The sequence below is a fragment of the Mastigoproctus giganteus genome, chromosome 10 (assembly GCF_048544385.1).
Source record: "Mastigoproctus giganteus isolate SK-2022 chromosome 10, ASM4854438v1, whole genome shotgun sequence".
Taxonomy (NCBI): Eukaryota; Metazoa; Arthropoda; class Arachnida; order Uropygi; family Thelyphonidae; genus Mastigoproctus; species Mastigoproctus giganteus.
The window spans coordinates 60,884,047-60,902,150 of record NC_143584.1 but is presented as its reverse complement, the minus strand read 5'-3'; the positions used below and the strand labels follow the sequence as shown (position 1 = coordinate 60,902,150).

At 39.3% G+C, this 18,104-nt stretch overlaps 1 protein-coding gene across 3 annotated transcripts in view; it reads left to right on the top strand.

Moving 5' to 3' along the window:
* Positions 1-18,104, top strand: part of LOC150079050 (cyclin-D1-binding protein 1 homolog) — a 287,955-nt gene that overhangs the window by 206,387 nt on the left and 63,464 nt on the right. The window lies entirely within an intron of this gene.

Here is an 18,104-nt window from a genome sequence, read left to right as displayed (position 1 = left end):
GCAGCATAGCGTCATTAGTGTCCTTAACAACCCTGCCATCCTTTGTATCGTCTGCAAACTTGGATATTAAGCCTGATATACCATCATCAGTATCATTTATAAATACAGAAAACAACAATGAACTCAACACTGAACCCTGAAAGACTCCACTAATAACATTAGTCCACGAAGAGCAGTGTCCATTGATTACCACTCTTTGTCTTCTCACATTCAACCATCCCTTTATCCATAGCAGCAATTATTATTATTATTGTTGCTCTTATATTATTTCTCCCTGATTGGGGGATTCAACTCATGGGTATTGCTACCAAATACACACGGGGGTTGTAATGTCTGGTGTTACTGTTGGTCGAGGAAATCTCTGACTGTCCTACAGGTGTTCAGGATTGTGACTTTCTGGATTTCCTATTGCTGCTAGGCTGTTATGTAGAGTCTTTGTCACCATACTGGTGGTTGACACGATGATCAGGGTGGTCGATACTTCTTGCATATGCCACATCTCCTTGATTTCAAGTCTCAGGTTCGTGTACTTCCTAATTTTTTCCTATGGGTTTTCTGATTGCTAGTGTTGGGCACCGCTATGTCAATCAGGTAGGTATCCTTTTCCATCTTGTCCACAAGGGTTATGTCCGGTCTGTTGTGCGGGATGGTCTTATCCATTATATGGCATGGTCCCAGTACAGCTTGTGGGTTTGGATCTCTAGTACTGCCTGGGGTTCATACTTGTAGTATGGTACACTTTCTTTGGTCAACTGGTATTTCCTCGCTAGCTTCTGATGTGTTATCCTGGCTACCTGGTCGTGTCTATGAGTGTACTCAGTCTGGGTGATCACCTTGCAACCTGCGGTGATGTGTTGGATCGTTTCTGAGGCCAGGTGGCATTGTCGACATTTGTCATCTGACATTCTGGACTCCTTTGCAATGTATTTTCTATAGTTTCTGGTGTTGATTACCTGGTCTTGGATGGCCAGCATGAATCCTTCAGTCTCGGGGAAGAGCATCCCATTTGTGAGCCATGCATTGGAAGCAATGTTATTGGTATGATCTTGATGGAGGTCATTGTAGTGTCTGCCATGGAGTGTCTTCTTTGCCCATCTTTCTAACTTCGTTTCTTGTGCCGTCTGGGTGGGTGGGGTTCCTTGCTTAGGTTGAGTGGGAGGGTATACAACTTATCTATCTTCCTTAGGGCCTGGTGGAGTGGTGCTGTGTTGTTCTCGAAGTATTTCTTCAGGTTAACTATCACTGTTTTCTGTTGCTCTATCAGGCACCTTCCTCCCTCTTTCCGAGCTATTGTTAGTCTCTCCACTTCTGACTTCGGGTGGTGTTGGCGGCTCTTGGTCATCATTGTCCTTGTCTTTCGCATGATATCTTCTAGCTCGGTGTTAGTCCAATCTATGACCCCGAAGGTGTATGTTAGTACTGGAGCTGCATAGGTGTTTATGGCTTTAACTGTGTTCCCTCCATTCAATTTTGCTTTCAGCAGGCTTCTGAGTCTCTGATGATATTTTTCGGTCAGGCACTTCTTGATTTCCTTGTGCTCTAACTGCTGAGCCTGCATCATCCCTAGGTATTTGTAGGTATCTCCTTCTGTCATAGCTTCAATCTCTTACCAGTCAACAGCTGGTAGTTTCGGCCAACTAATTTTCCCTGGTGCAATGTGTGGGTCTTGCATTTGTCAAGACCAAATTCCATCCTGATGTCCTTGCTGAATTCTTCGGTGATTCGGAGTAGTTGCTGGAGTTGCTTCTCGGTTGCCGCATAGAGCTTCATGTCATCCATGTACATCAGGTGGCTGATGGTGTACAGGTTCTTTCTTCCTTCTTTGAGATTATATCCATACTTGCTGCCGTTAAGCATGGTGGATAGTGGATTGAGTAGACTGAACCACAGTGGGCTCAGGACATCTCCCTGAAAAATTCCTCTTCTAATGGGGATTGGCCTGGTTGTGATGTTCTTGACCTTAATGGTGGTACTCCATTTCGTCATTGTTGCTCCTAGAAAGTTTGTCACTACCGGATGGACCTTGTAGATCTTCAGGGTCTCTATTAGCCAGCTATGAGGTACAGAGTCGAAGGCCTTGTGGTAATCGTAGGTCATGGTGCTTCTTGTAGGCTTGCTCCATAACTGCGGCATCTATGGTTAATTGCTCCTTGCATCCATTCGGCCACTATATTCTGCCTTTCTAAGTGGTCTGATATCTTCTTGGTTATGCAGCTGGTGAGGATCTTGTACACCGTTGGGAGGCAGGTGATTGGCCTGTATTTTGCCAGGTTTCTTGTATCTTCGTCTTTAGGCTTCAGATATGTGACTCCTTGGGTAATAATTTTTGGAATTGTCTCCGGGTGCCTTATCATTCGAGTGAACTGCTCTGCTAGGTGCTTGTGTGTGCAGGTGAGCTTCTTGTACCAGTAGTTGTGGACATTATCAATTCCTGGGTTAACCAGTTTTGGGTGTTCCTGATCTGCTGTTTTACTTCTCGAATCTCCCACTCTCTCATCTCTTGTATGTTCTTCTTCTCTCCAGGGTGCTCTGCTGTTATTATGTCTTACTTCACTGCTGCAGATATTTCCCCAGAACTCCTTGATCGTCTTCTCAGGTGGTCCGTTTCCTGCTTTTTCATCTTCACCCAGTTTATTAATATTATTATTAGTCATATAATGCAAGGAAGCCTGAGGCTTATGCTGCACCAGCTAAAAAAAAAATTTGAGTTGCCCTGAGAGAGAGAGACAGAGGTAGAAGGGAATCGCCAAGAAAGAGAAGAATGATGATATCCAGCTCAAGACCCTGGGTGTGCCAAGCTGATTCTCACCAAATGTGAGCCCCTGCTTCCAATGCCACACTGCTCCAATTTGTGCAGCAGTCTTCCATGTGCAAAAGTGTGAAAAGCCTTTCTATGATCCAAATATGTAATATCAAAGTTATTCCCTGCATCCAGTTCCTTTGTGACCAAATCATAGTATCCAATCGAATTGGTCAGACAAGACTTCCCCTTAACAAAACCATGCTGTGTCCGAGCTATATCTGAAGTCTTGTCTAGATGATCCTGCAGTGCCTCCATTAATTTCCCTGGAACAGAAGTTAAACTAACAGGTCTGTAATTACTTGTGTCACCTTTGTGAATTGAGGACACATTTGCACATCTCCAGTCCATGGGTACCTACCCTGAATCCAAGGAAGCTCTCATAATTATGGCTAAGGGTTTGCTTACTGCCTTTGCTGCCTCCTTTAATTTAACTAGATATGTTCCATCCACCCCCAGGTGCCTTTCTTATGTTTATATTCAACAATTTCTCCTCCACTTTACTCTCAGTTATTACAAAATTATCTAGCTTATTGCCAGAGTTTAATACACCTCTGGCATTCCTCTCCCTGAATAACTCCTCATGTATGAATGTAGATGCAAAATATTCATTTAGTTTGTTTAGCTACCTGAGCAGGATCATCAACAGTTGAGCCATTGATATCAAGTGGACCAATCTGATTCATCCCCTTCCTTGTAGAGTTTTCATAAGTAAAGAACTGTTTGCTGTTTTTCTTTGCATCCTTTTACAAAGATTTCTCGTAATCTGCCTTTGCCTGCCTAACCTCCTTTGTGACTTGGTTAAAGACCAACTTATATCTATCATAGGCTTCTTGTGTCACCTGTTAATTTATATGTATCCCATGCATATTTATTCTCTGCCACATGTCTAATTAGTTCATCTGACATCCACTTAGGCCTAAATCTTAAACAATATTTCTTAGTTGGTATGAAAATTCTATAAGCTTCCAAGATTCAAAATATGAAGCATTCTTTAAATGCTTCTATTTTGAATGACAAGTGGAACCTGAATATGGTTCCACTTGATTGACACGTGCAACCTGTCAATCAATTCAGCAAATCTGGGGAATTCTGCAACAAACAAATCCTGTACCTCTATCATTCATGATAATGGGACTGTTAGTAGCCCTGTGTATACCCCCACTTACAAGGTCGTGAACGTTGTACATAGTAAACTGCGGGTGAGCAAAGATTGAGGTGTGGTATCCACAAACGGAGGAATGGCCAATCCTCTGTCATCACTGCTGACATTACCACCATTTTGCTTACTGGAGGTGTGAAGTGGTGAAACCCATGTTTAGTGTCAAAAGAAAAGCTCTGACTCCCCCACCCCACCCCGTGTATCTCTTCTGTCGTGTGATATGAATATGTCTTTTGCGGTTATAATGGACATTGCATGATATATTATTCATCTTTAAAATGGTTTTTGCTGCTAGATAATTCACAGGACCAAACCTCTCTAGGAAGCAATTGCATCAGCCAGTATATAACCTTACTGTCTGTACTTTATCAACTAGTGAGTGGACTGAGTCTGACTTGTTTGTATGCAGGGGGCACTGCCAAGCCATATTATATCAAGGAGCTGCATTTGCTGTACTTTTCATATTCAGAAATTTCATTAATTTATAGAACATGATTCAACCTCTTTTTTTTTTTTTTTTTTTTTTTATGAAAACCCCAAACACGAAAGATATCAAAACCTATAGTACTTAGTACCGTGCATGGGTTGAAGGAGAAGTATGGGGCAAGGGGATGCCGGAAATTTTGCTCTAGAGACTAAACATGGGTTTCACCACTTCAAGCCTCCAATAAGCAAATTGGTGGTATTTCACCAGTTGATGAAAGTCATCTACCACCTTTGCCTTCTCTGCAAAAAGATCTAAACCTTCCAATAACTTCCTTATTCATATATTGTCTCAGTGGAACTGAGACAATATACATTGTCTCAGTTCCACTCCTAATGATGTCCACTTCTGCCTATCTGCTATGTACCACTTACAACTGAGATTCTGACAGAATCTCACTTATTGGTTTCCTCAACCACCACTCATCTCATTTGCCCCAATTGTTCACTCCATGATTCCTTTTGCTTCAAAGGAATCATGGATATGATTCCTTTGAAGGAATCATGGATACCCATTCTGATATTTTTTGTCAGGAATTTCCTCTGGCTTAAAGTCTCTTTCATCTTTAGGTCAGATTCATCTTTGCCTCTGTCTTTCTCCCAACTCTACAAATCACTCAACGTTTTGACTTTCTTTCTTTTAAACTCTACTTTCTCCAATCTAACTTTCCTAACAGTGATGTAATTTTTCTTGGTGACTTTTTGTTCCCAACTCCAGCTGGCCAAGATGCTGAAGCTTTTGCATTTAGCAATGACCTTATGCAAGTTTTGTTTACTTACCAGTACGGCAGACATTCCTCACCACCCACGCTAATCACTTTATTTTTTTTTCTAATCAACGTCCCTTTAAAGTACATAGTCTTATAGGCAACTCAGATCGCAACTTTTTGAATCTCTTCTCTAATTGAGCCTGCCCCCCTCCACTCACTCATGACCATTCTTATACTTGTCCCATTTGGCATAAGAATGTGAAATGGGATGATCTGCTCAATTTCTGTTAATTTTTTTTTTTTTGGATGAATTACTATTTAAACCTTTTAATCGTAATGTTTTCTCAAATCATGTCATCGAATTTATTCTAGTAGGGAACCTTGCATGGTATCCTAGTCAGTTACAATACATCAGCACCCTTTTTCACTCATTTTGGAGAGTTCTGGATTACTGTACTGTTGATGAGTGGAAGAATTTTCATTTGAGGTTAGCTAATCTGAGGCAGAAGGTATTTCCCCGTGAGTTATTGAAAATCAATCCAATATGACATGAAAATTAATCCAAGAACCCATTTCTACAGATATAATACACTTATGGTTGTGAGGGCACATTTTGGGGCTATTCATACCAATATTAGGGATGAAAACCTCTATTCTGCAATCCTCCCTAAATTCTCATCCATTAGCAAAACATTGCTTTCCAATAAATGTGCTAACAATATTCAAGACAAGAATTTGATAGTATGAACCAGAGCTGTAATGCTCAATATGTTCTACATTGATATCAATATTTGTAAAAGAATAAGAGAAGTTTACCTCAATATAATACGTAAAACACTTCCATATGATACTCTCCAGCAATTAAAATGAAAAAATCGCAAATCTTACATTACAGTAAAAAATAAAAAAATAATTAAAACTCAGTTGAACACAATTAAAAAGATATTTAACGAAAAAAATTGCAAAAAACAATTTTCCTTACTGAAGCTCACAACGCTTTTTGACCGTATGCCATGATCACAGGAATGAAAATTACCGAATAGGGGTGAGCATGACACTTAAATAAGGATTATTTGTCTTCGCGCATGCACGTAAAAGTCCACGAATCAGAGATTAGATATGGCCAGCGAACATTAACAGAATTCTCATGTAATTTAATTTCAACAGTTTCTGCAATTAATAGTCTGGTATAATTACATTGGACACTAAGTATTTTGGCCTCGTTAAATAAAAAAGTATGTTTTTTGTTAACGGCATGAAAGGCTAATTCTGACGCTGCTGAATGAGAAGCACGAACTAAGGCTGCATGTTGATTTACATGAAGATTCAGAGGCGCCTCCGTAGCCAGGTGGGAAGGAGCAGCAGTGCGTAGCACACGCTTCTTGATTAGACCGGGGTTCGAGTCCGTCACCACCAAATACGGAGGATGCGGAAAGGTCAGGGAATGACCACCGCATATCATGGAGCAATATGGCCTTAGTTGCTAATGCTCCTAAAATCCAAATAACAAGCACATGAAGATTCAGAAGAAAACGCATAGAAACTTGGTACAACAAGTTGCAGTCCCTGCAAGAAATGTTGTCCAGGTCATTTATTTGCATTGTGAACGAGGAAAGGACTGAGTGATTTTTCCGTATAGTGTATAGTTTCCTTATTGGCCTGGCCACAGTATTAAATTCGGTATCTTTAAAAAATCTTTTAAGTTGTTTGTGCCACTGTTCAACATACAGGACAGAAAAAAGGTATTTTTTAATGTTACGATTATTATTAGTTTTAGTATTTTTTATCCTATCCCTAGCTTGTACCCTAATTCGGTTTATTGTAGCAAGGGGATAATCCCTGTTTAAGAATCTGCTGGTTAATATTTGTATTTCTGAGCCCAAAGCAGATTCCATCGTTGAACATTTAGAAATTGATTAAAGATAATAGATCTCTTGTAGGAGAATGGGTTTGTAGGTTTTCGACAGATGTTAAATTGGATTTTATTCGAGTCCCGAGTAAGCGTGAAGTTTAGAAAAGTTAACAACTTTGTATCTGTACTCTCCCTTTCCAATGTAAATTTTAGTCCAGAGTGAATATTATTAAATGAATGTAAAATGTCTTCGATAGTACTACTATCAGTAATAACTAGAACATCGTCTAAATACCTCCCGTAGTATGTGACACAGGGTAGAAAAGGCGTCAAATGTATATGCTCAATCGTTGGGAGATAAGATCTCTGATATTAAGTCGCTCAACCTCAATCCCATCGGCAAACTAAAAATTTATTTGTATACTTTGTATCGAAAGGTGATATAGTTGGCCTCAACTAAGAGTTTAATTAAGTGAAAAATTTCTTTAATAGGAAGCTTCGTGTAATTAATCGGTGTAGAGTTATTATTTAACATATCCCAAATAATATCCAACATGTATTCAACGTTTACATTCGTATATAACGAGGTAACATCTAGTGAGAATAAATTATCATTATCATCAAGTCTACAGTCCTTACGGTTATTAAATAGTGTATCGTAGTTCTTAATCCCAAATGGTATTGCCTGTGTAAAGGGTTTTATAATGCCAACAACATGTGTGGCTAAGGATGAAAACGGCGAGTTTCTGTAGGAAACAATAGGCCGAATAGGAAATCTTGTCTTGTGTAATTTTACCTGGCCAAAAAGTGCAGGAATATTGTTTGTTCTGGCCTTCAATTCCTTTAACTGAGCCATAGTAATGTAGTCATTTTTTCAATACGTGGTTAACATTTATTGTATTGATGGACCAAATTGGTAAATACTCGGTAAATTGGTGGTAGTAGTAGTAGTGGCATGTGATGCAAGAAAGCATGTGTATGAGCTTATGCAGCATCAGCCAAAAAAATCACACCATTCCCTCCAAATGCCTGTCCAGTTCCTCCTTAAATTTATTCAACCTATCAACTTCCACGACAGTTGGAAGTGTGTTCCAGAAATTAACCACCCGCTGGCTAAAGGCAAATTTCCGCACATCTATTCTACATCTGTCTTTTCTTAATTTGAATTTATGCCCTCTTAGGTTCGTAATCTGAACAAGTGGAAGGATCCCATCAGAATTCAGCGTACTCAACCCATTCAAGGCCTTATATACCTCAATCAGATCACCGCGCAGGTGCCTAGTCTCCAGCCACTGCAATTTGCAGAACTTAAGCCTCTCTTGGTAAGAGGATCCCTTCATTCCCCTCACCAATCTTGTTGCCCTTCTCTGTACACACTCAAGTAAATCTACATACTTCCTAAAATGAGGCCTCCAGACCTGTACGCAGTACTCAAGGCGTGGCCTGACCATTGCCTTATACAGAGGAATAATCACCTCCTTTTCCCTGCTAGCAAAATTCCTATATATCATTGACAAAACCCCATGACCTGCCTTGGCAGCCTGTCTGCATTGCCCAGAAAACTTCATATCTGCCTGCACAATTACTCCCAGGTCTCTTTCATTTTCTACCACCTTAAGTGTAGTACCACACAGTACCACGCTGGTACGTTTCTCTGGGGTTACTTCTACCCATATGCAGTACTTTGCATTTGTCAAGGTTAAATTTCAGTTACCACTTCTTAGCCCATCTGCCCAAATTATCTAGATCCTGTTGCAGTAGCACACTGCCATTACTGTCATTAACAACCCTGCCAACCTTTGTATCATCTGCGAACTTTGACATTAAGCCTGATATACCTTCATCAATATCATTGATAAATATACAAAACAACAGTGGATCCAACACCGTACCCTGTGGGACTCCACTAATAACATTAGTCCACAAAGAGCAACACCCATTGATTACCACCCTCTGTCTTCTCCCACTTAACCATCCTTTTATCCATTGTAGCAACTTACCCTTAATACCATTCTGCTCCAATCTGTACAATAGTCTTTCATGCGCAACAATGTCAAAAGCTTTCCTGAAATCCAAATAGATGATATCGAAATTATTTTTTGCATCCAGTTCCTTTGTGACCACATCATAATATTCTATCAAATTTTTCAGACAAGACTTTCCCTTAACAAACCCATGCTGTGTCTGAATTATTGCTTCAGTCTTGTCTAGATGATCCTGCAATGCATCTTTAACCAGTGACTCCATTATTTAACTGGAACAGAAGTTAAGCTAACTGGTCTGTAATTACTTGTGTCACCCTTCGATCCCCCTTTGTGAATTGGGGATACATTTGCACATCTCCAGTCCGTGGGAACCTCCCCTGAGTCCAAGGATGCTCTCATAATTATGGCTAAGGGTGTGCTTAGTTGCTTTGCCACCTCCTTTAATATAACTGGATAGATCCCATCCACCCCAGGTGCTTTTCTTATGTTTAAGTTCAACAATTTCTCCTCCACTTTGCTCTCAGTTATTACAAAATCATTAAGTATCCTGCTACAATTTGATAACCTTCTGCCATTTCCAAACCTTAATAACTCCTCGTGTGTGAATGTAGATGCAAAATACTCATTCAGTTTGTTTGCTATCTGAGCAGGATCATCAACAGTTGAACCACCGATGTCAAGTGGACTAATCAGATTCATCCCCTTCCTTTTAGAGTTTATATAAGTAAAGAAATCCTTGCTGTTTTTCTTAGCATCTTTTGCCAAGGATTTCTCTTAATCTGCCTTCGACTGCCTAACCTCCTTTGTGACCTGATTATAGACTAGCTTATATTTGCCATAGGCTTCTGAGTCACTTGATAATTTATATGCATCCCATGCATTTTTCTTCTCTGTTACGAGTCTCATTAGTTCATTTGATAACCATTTAGGCTGAAATCTTGAACAATATTTCTTAATAGGTATGAAACTTTTAGTAGCATCCACGATTAATTCCTTGAATGCTTCCCACTTAGAATTTACTGTTGGTAACATCGTCAGTTTATCCCACTGTACAGAATTTAAAAACTTTCTGAGACCACTGTACTCACCTTTACGGAAGCAAAAACCCTTTCCTTTACCCCTGATGGTAATTATATCTTTAAGTAAATCCCACATCAGTACAGTGATCACTGCCACCTAGTGGTTTCTTTATCTGCAAATTCTTAATACATGAATGATCACTGCTGATAACCAGATCACGAGTATTACTCTCTCTGGTTGCCTATCGAACATGCTGCTGCAGAAAACAGTCATCCAATAAATCCACAAAAGTCTGACTAGTGTGGGAGTGACCAATCCACGAGTTCCAGTCAATATCTGGGAAGTTAAAATCCTCCATTATAAGACATTCTGATTTACTGGCCCACATGGTAAATCCCATCGGCAAACCAAAAAATTTTTGGTTTGCTGATGGGATTGAGCTTGAGCAGCTTCATATCGGAGATTTATCTCTCAACGATTGAGCATATACATTTGACGACTTTTCTGCCCCGTATCACATACTATGGGAGGTATTTAGATGATGTTCTAGTTATTACTGATAGTAGTACTATCCAAGACATTTTACATTTGTTTAATAATATTCACTCTAGACTCAAAGTTACATTGGAAAGGGAGGGTTCGAATACAAAGTCATTAAATTTTCTAAATTTCATACTTCCTCGGGACTCGAATAAAATCCAATTTAACATCTATCAAAAACCTACAAACACCGGTATGCTTCTGCGTTATAACAGCAGAAGTTATCACCTGTTCTCCTACATCATCATCATCATCAGCCATTTTCAATCCACTGCAGGATGAAGGCCTCTCCAGCAACTTTCCAGTTCCTTCTGTTTTGAGCACTGGCCATCCATTTACTACCCAAAAACTCATGAATTTCATCTATCCATCTCCGCCTTTGTCTTCCAGGTTTTGGGTACCATTCTGTTATTCTCGTAGTCCATCTGTCATCATGTCTTCAAGCTATGTGTCCTGCCCAAGACCATTTTAGTTCTTTAGTTTTGATAAGAATGTCCTTTATTGAGTTTGCTGCCTAATCCATGTGTTTCTCTTCTTATCTAACAGTCGGATTCCCAATATAATTCGTTCCATTCTTCGCTGTGTAGTTCTCAGCTTCTCTTCCATTCTTTTGGTGAGTGCCCAAGTTTCACTTCCATAAGTAATGGTGGGGAGTATACATTGATTCATTATTTTACGTTTCAGACAAACTGGGATATTGCTCTTCAGTATGTGACTATATTTCCTGAATGCTATCCATCCAAAATTTATCCTTCTCTTGACTTCCAGCCATTTATCATTATTATAGCTAATAACTTGTCCCTGATAAGTATATGACTCCACCTTTTCAATTACTGCTCTTTCAATCATTATTTCCCTTTCCGTGTCATACTTGTACATCATTACTTTTTTTAGCCATATTCATCTTTAGTCCAAAATCCTTACAAACTGTGCATAACTGATTAAGATTTTCCACTAATTCTTTGGGATCGTGGCTTATAACCACAATGTCATCTGCAAATCGTAAATGGTTTAGGTACTCTCCGTTCACATTGACTGCTTTTTGCGACCAGTCTAATCTTCTGAAAACTTCCTTAAGGGCAGCAGTAAACAGCTGCTGCTGCCCTTAAGGGCAGCAGTAAACAGCTTCGGAGATATTGTGTCTCCTTGTCGAACTCCTTTCTCGATTTTAAATTTGCTACTGTCTTTGTCTAGTCTAATAAAGGAGGTAGCACTCTCATATATTTTCTTCAAAATCATAATATATCGGGTATCTATGCCTTGTCTTTCCAGTGCCCGAAACATTGCCTTAGGCTGTATGGAGTCAAATGCCTTTTCATAATCCACAAATGCCAGGCATAATGGTGTTTTATATTCATTTGCTTTCTCCATTAGCTGTGATATTACGTGAAGGTGATCCATAGTTGAGAATCCTGTCCTAAAGCCAGCTTGCTCTTTCGGTTGATTCTCATCAAGTATTCTTTCTAATCTGTTAGTAATGACCCTTGTGTACAACTTGTAGATGTGGGATAACAAGCTAATTGGTCTATAATTTCCAATTTCTGATTTATCTCCTTTCTTATGCAGCAAAACTATGATTGCATTATTCCACTGCTTGGGCGTCACACTTTGCACTTTGTGAAGAGCCTTGCCAGTTTTTGTGTTATGTCTCTTCCTCCCAATTTTAACAACTCTACAGTAACTTCATCTTCCCCCAGGGCTTTCCGATTCTTCATTTTCTTCAATGCATGTTCTTCCTCATCAGGAAGAATATCAGGTATGTCGTATGTGTTGCTACTTTGCAATCCATCTTCCCCACTGCTGGTATCATTCCCTCGCTCCTTGTATAATTCTCTATAGTAGTCTTCTGCTATTTGAATTATGCCTTCTCTGCTGTTTATAAGTACACCATCGCTATTCTTCAGTTTCAGTATCATTTATCTTTCTGTATTACTGCTCATGGCTGCTGATTTAAATCCTTTGTTTTCCCTTAATGCTTGTTCTACTTTTCTTGTGTTAAATCTTCTTATGTCCTCTCTGAGTCTCTTTCTAATGGCTTTGCATAACTCAGAATACTCAATTTTCTCCCTGTCAGTGTTTTTCTTGCTCTTCATTTGTCATCTTCGGTTCATCATGACAAGTGTTTCTTGACTAATTTTTTCTTCTTTGGATTTCTGTTTTCCTATAGGTTTCTTGGGCTTTATCACTTTCAGAAAGTTGTAATATTCCTTGTCGATATCTTGTTCCTGAGCAGTCTGCAGAAGCTCAAACTTGTTCTTAAGTTCTAGTACATACTACTTTTTCTCCTCCTCTGTTATCTCAAAGATCTTTGTATTATTTACTCGAGTCAGTTTTTTCCTTTCCTTTCCTACATCTATATCAAGTGTACATCTTACCATTCTGTGATCACTTCCAACATTTACCTTATTCAGGACGGTAACATCATTCACAATATATCTTCTGTTAGTGAGGATGAAGTCGATTTCATTAGTTGTTAATCCATTTGGGCTCTTCCATGCCCACTTTCTGTTCACCCTTTTCTTGAAAAAAGTGTTCATTACTGACAGTCCTTGAGATTCTACAAATTCCACAAGTCTTTCACCTCTTTTATTTCTTTCACCAATTCCAAAATTTCCTATAGTTCCTTTTTCTGCGCTGTTTTGCCTTTTTCCAACCTTAGCATTGAAGTCTCCCATAATAAAAGTGTAGTTTGTTTTCTGCTCATCTAGAAGACTCAATTTCGGTGTACATTTCTTCAACCTCTTCATCATCATGGCTCGATGTTGGTGCATAAATCATTATAACTTTTAGCTTGTACCTCTTAGAAATCTTGAGTATTAGTCTTGACACCCTTGGTGATCTACTTTTGAATTCCAAAATGTTGTTTTTAAAATATTTATGGACCAGAAACCCAACTCCACCTTCACTCCTTTCACTGTTTCCATTGGTGTACAGCAGATTTCCACTTGATAAACTTATAAGTAATTCATTTCTTCATCTTGTTTCAGCCAAACCGATGATATTCCAATTCACATTTTCTAATTCCTTTTCCAGCTCTAATATATCCTGTCTTCACCGATGAGCGATCTTACATTGTAACAGGCCATGTTCAGTTTCCGTGCATGGCAGCCTGGCTGTACCCAGAGATTCTTAACACCCTCTGCTTCCACTCAGATCCTCTCGCTGCTGTAAGAGTGGGGTGGGAGTGAAAGCCGCTGGGGACTGAGGGCCATTTGTTTCATTGTGCTGTCATATGCTGGAGAGTTTGGTCTTTTCCTCTTCACGCTTACCAGGTGTCTTGAAGAGAACCACTCTACACGTTCGTTGCCACCTAAGTGACGTAACAGGACTTACCATCGAGAAAGTGTGCATGAGTGGATTTTAGTGAGTCAGGCCAACCGTACTTCTCCAAATCTTCTGTAAGTCTAAAAACTCAGTCTAAAACACTGATGAATCAATGATTCATCAGTGTTTTAGACTGAGTGTCTGAGAACACACAGAATACCTGTTTTCCTCTAAGCTCTGTTTGGCATTACAATGTAAAATGGGATGACCTGAGAGATTTCTTTTCTTCTTTTCCTTGGTCAGATTACTCTTTCAAAACTTCTCATGTCAACATTTGCTAAGATCATGTCAGTGAAATTATTCTTCCAAGAATGGAATCCTTTATCCCACACTCAACTTTAAAATCTCGTCTCTTTTCTAATTCATTTTCCAATAATTCTGCTAAGGCTGTTCAAGAGAAGAACGTTGCATATCGTAATTGGCTTGTTTCTAATTCTTCAGTTTCATTTTCTGCCTACACCAAAGCTCGCAACAATTGTAAAGCAGTTATTAATCAGTCCAAACTAGAGTTTGAACTGGATAAGAGTAGAAAACTTGCTTCTTGCCGTAATGGCAGCCCAGCATTCTGCTCTCTTGCCGAAGCTATTGGCTGCAACTTTTGCCCATCTCTGCTCCCAGCTCTGTCAGAACCAGATGGTTTTGTTGTCAATTCAACCAAGGTTAAAGCTGACCTGCTAGCATCCCATTTTTCTTCCAACTCATGTATTAATGATCTTGGTAAAATACCTCCCACCATTCCCAACACGCTCCATTCAATGCCTCCTGTGGTCTTCCGTCAAAAGGATGTCAGAAGGATTTTGATGAATCTGGATGCTAAAAAAGCTCCAGGTCCCGATGGTATTTCTCCACTTGTTCTCAAAATCTGTGCTCCTGAACTTACTCCTATTCTTTGCCGCCTTTTTTTACTTTCTTATTCCAAAGGTGTTTTTCCTTCTGCTTGGAAATTTGCACATATCCAGCCAGTTCCTAAAAAGAGTGACAAATTCCTCCCATCCAATTAATGTCCCATTGCAATTACAGTAAATTCGCGTATTCGCTGTTGCTGATTTAATATAAAATGAAACCTAAAAAAAAATGTGAATTTTGAAGCGCCATGGACATTTTCCGCCATAAAAAAACATAGGCGTGGCTAAAATTATCTTTCCCGGTCAAAACAGCGCTCAGTGGGTGGGGGGAGAGGGGTGAAAAAATCACGAACGTGGATGTTTCTCGCTAATCCTTGTTCAGTATGTGTTATGCGCTTGTCACGGAAGGTTTCGTCGTTTGCTTTTAATTTATATGCTTATAAATTGAATGAATTTATCAATTTAAAAATTGATATGCTTACAAAAGTGATAAATCTACCCTTTTGCAGTGCAAAATAGACTTTTTTCAAGTGTGTTAACGGAAGAAAGTGACTTTATTGTGGACAAGTTCTTTCTAACCCGTACAAAAATATGGCTACGAATAACAAGGGAAATGTGAAAAGATCAAAGAAGGTGATGACATTAGCGAATAAAATTGAGTTATTAGACAAATTCTAATAGTGAAAGTGTCTCCTCAGTGGCAAAACATTATAAAATCAATGAGTCAATGGTACGATCAATCCAAAAATTGGAAGAAAAAATCTGCCGTAGTGTCCGTGAAAATGCGCTAATTGCTACAAAAATTTGCTCTGTAACTCGTGATGTTAAATTAGAAAAAATGGAAAAGGCTTTAAATCTGTGGATAAAAGACTGAACTCAAAATAAAATTCCGTTAAGTTCACTCATCATTCAGGAAAAGGCAAAACTCCTTTATCAACACTAGCGAAACTGGTGATAGCACTGGTGGGATAAGTTTTTTTGGTAGCAAAGGCACTGGTTTGAAAGAATTGTTTGAAATTTGTAATAAATATTACATTTAATATTAAACTTTCTTATTTTCATTTCGATGCCATATGCTTGCATTTCACTATGTACTGTCTATGTACATAGTCATATTATGAAGGTACATATAATACATACATAGACAAAATTTTAGACTAGTTTTTCTAATAAATTTCATACTTTGGAACAGAACCCCTTTATTACTATGGGAGCCATAACTCAGTATTCGCGTTTTCGGTATTCGCGGCATTTCTCAGGAACGTAACCTCCGTGAATAGCGGGGGTTTACTCTACTTCTATTTCTAAATTAAAGGAAAAATTAATCAACCGCCAACTCTTAAACTACCTACAAACCTTCCGTCTGGTCAACGATTACCAGCATGGATTCTGTCAGTGTCGATCCACTGGTGATATTCTGGCTTATGTTACCCATTTACCGACTAATTGAATGGAAAAGTTCAGTGAAACACAAGCACTTGTTCTTGACATTTCAAAGGCTTTCGATCATGTTTGGCATAAAGGTCTTCTAAACAAGCTTCCATCTTATGGTTTGCCAACTGTCTTTTGTAATTGGTTATCCAGTTTTCTCTCTGATCGCTCACTGAGGGTGATGGTAGATGGCTGTCTGTCTTCTAACTGCTCCACTAATGCTAGTGTCCCCCAAGGTTCAGGTCTTTCCCCCACTCTTTTCTTAATGTATATTAATACATTAGGAAAAGAGTGGGTTAAGTTTTGCAAATTACAGTGTCTGGAGACTAGGCACCAGCAAGGTGATCTGATAGAGGTGTATAAAGCCTTGAATGGTTTGAGCATGCTCAATGCTGATGGGATTCTTCCTCTTGCTCAGAATGATCACCTGAGAGGGCATAAATTCAAATTGAGGAAAGACAGATGTAGGATAGACGTTCGGAAATTTGCCTTCAATGATGGAAGTCTGTTCCACCAACCTTGGTTGGTTGGTGGAACAGACTTCCATCCCTTGTCTTGGAAGTTGATAACCTAAATAAGTTTAAGGCTCAGCTGGACAGGTATTTCGAACAAACAGAGAGGTGAAGTGGAAGTGGTTATTTTTTATTTTTTTTATTTATTTTTTTATTTTTGGCTGATGCTGCATAAGCTTGCTTTCTTGCATCAAATGCCTCTACTAATGCTAATGACCTTCTTCCATTGACTGGAAATCCTATCCATAGTTTTGCCAATGATAACACATTGAATTCCACTTTCCATTTTGAGAAACTTTGCCCTGCTCAATCAACTTCAACTTCTCAAATATCCGCTGCCGATCTCCAGATAATTCTCCAGTGGGGGGGGGCTCCTCCGTAGCCAGGTGGGCAGGAGAAGCAGTGTGTACACACGCTTCTTGATTAGATCGGGGTTCGAGCCCGTAACCACCAAATACGGAGGATGCGGAAAGGTCAGGGAATGACCACCGTATATCCCCCGAGCAATATGGCCTTAGTTGCTAATGCTCCTAAAAACCAAATAACAAAAAATAACATCTCCAGTGGGACAAAGACAAGTTAGTTGATTTCAACCCTTCTAAAACTCAATTCTGTCTTATATCTCGCAAAAAAGGATTCTTCTGCTCCTATGCTTATCTTTGGTGACACTCCAATTTCTGGGCAAAATGATATATCTCTTTTGGGAATTACTTTGACTTCTAATCTCTCTTGGCACAAGCACATTACAAATATTGCTTCCTCTGCATCTAAGAAACTTGGTTTTCTCTTTCGCTCTCAGTGTTACTTTTCTTCCAAATAGCTGTTCACTCTATACAAATCGCAGATCCGCCCTGCCATGAAATACTGTTCCCACATCTCAAGCGGTGCCCCCAAAACTTCTCTCAGCATTCTAGATTTCATTCAGAAGAGGGCAGTTAGGTTAATTAATGACTCCTCTCTAACAGAGTCTCTGCACTCACTGTCTCATAGACGTGCTGTTTCTGCTGCATTCCTTTTCTACAGATACTGCCATGGGCGCTGTTCTTTTGAATTTGCTTCTATAATTCCCCCCTCTCTCTTCCAAAGAGTCCAAACACATGCCGCCACCAGCCAACATCCATTTTCTGTCCAACTTCAAACTCGCAGAATCAACTTTCATCTTCCTCGTTTATTCATTCAACTGCCGTTTTCTGGAACAACCTTCCTTCATACGTATTTTCTGAAAATTACAGTCTAAAGAAGAAGTCCAATGTCAAAAAATATATTCTATTGTCTTCTCAACCTCCAATCCAAGCACAGTGCTAAGTACTATAGGTTCTAATGCCTCTCGTGTTTGGGGTTTACATAAAAAAAAAAAAGTTATTTACTAGGGAAAAGGAAATATGCTGAAAAGAAAGGCTTATGCTGAATTAAGGCAAAATGGAAGTAAGAATGAGGATA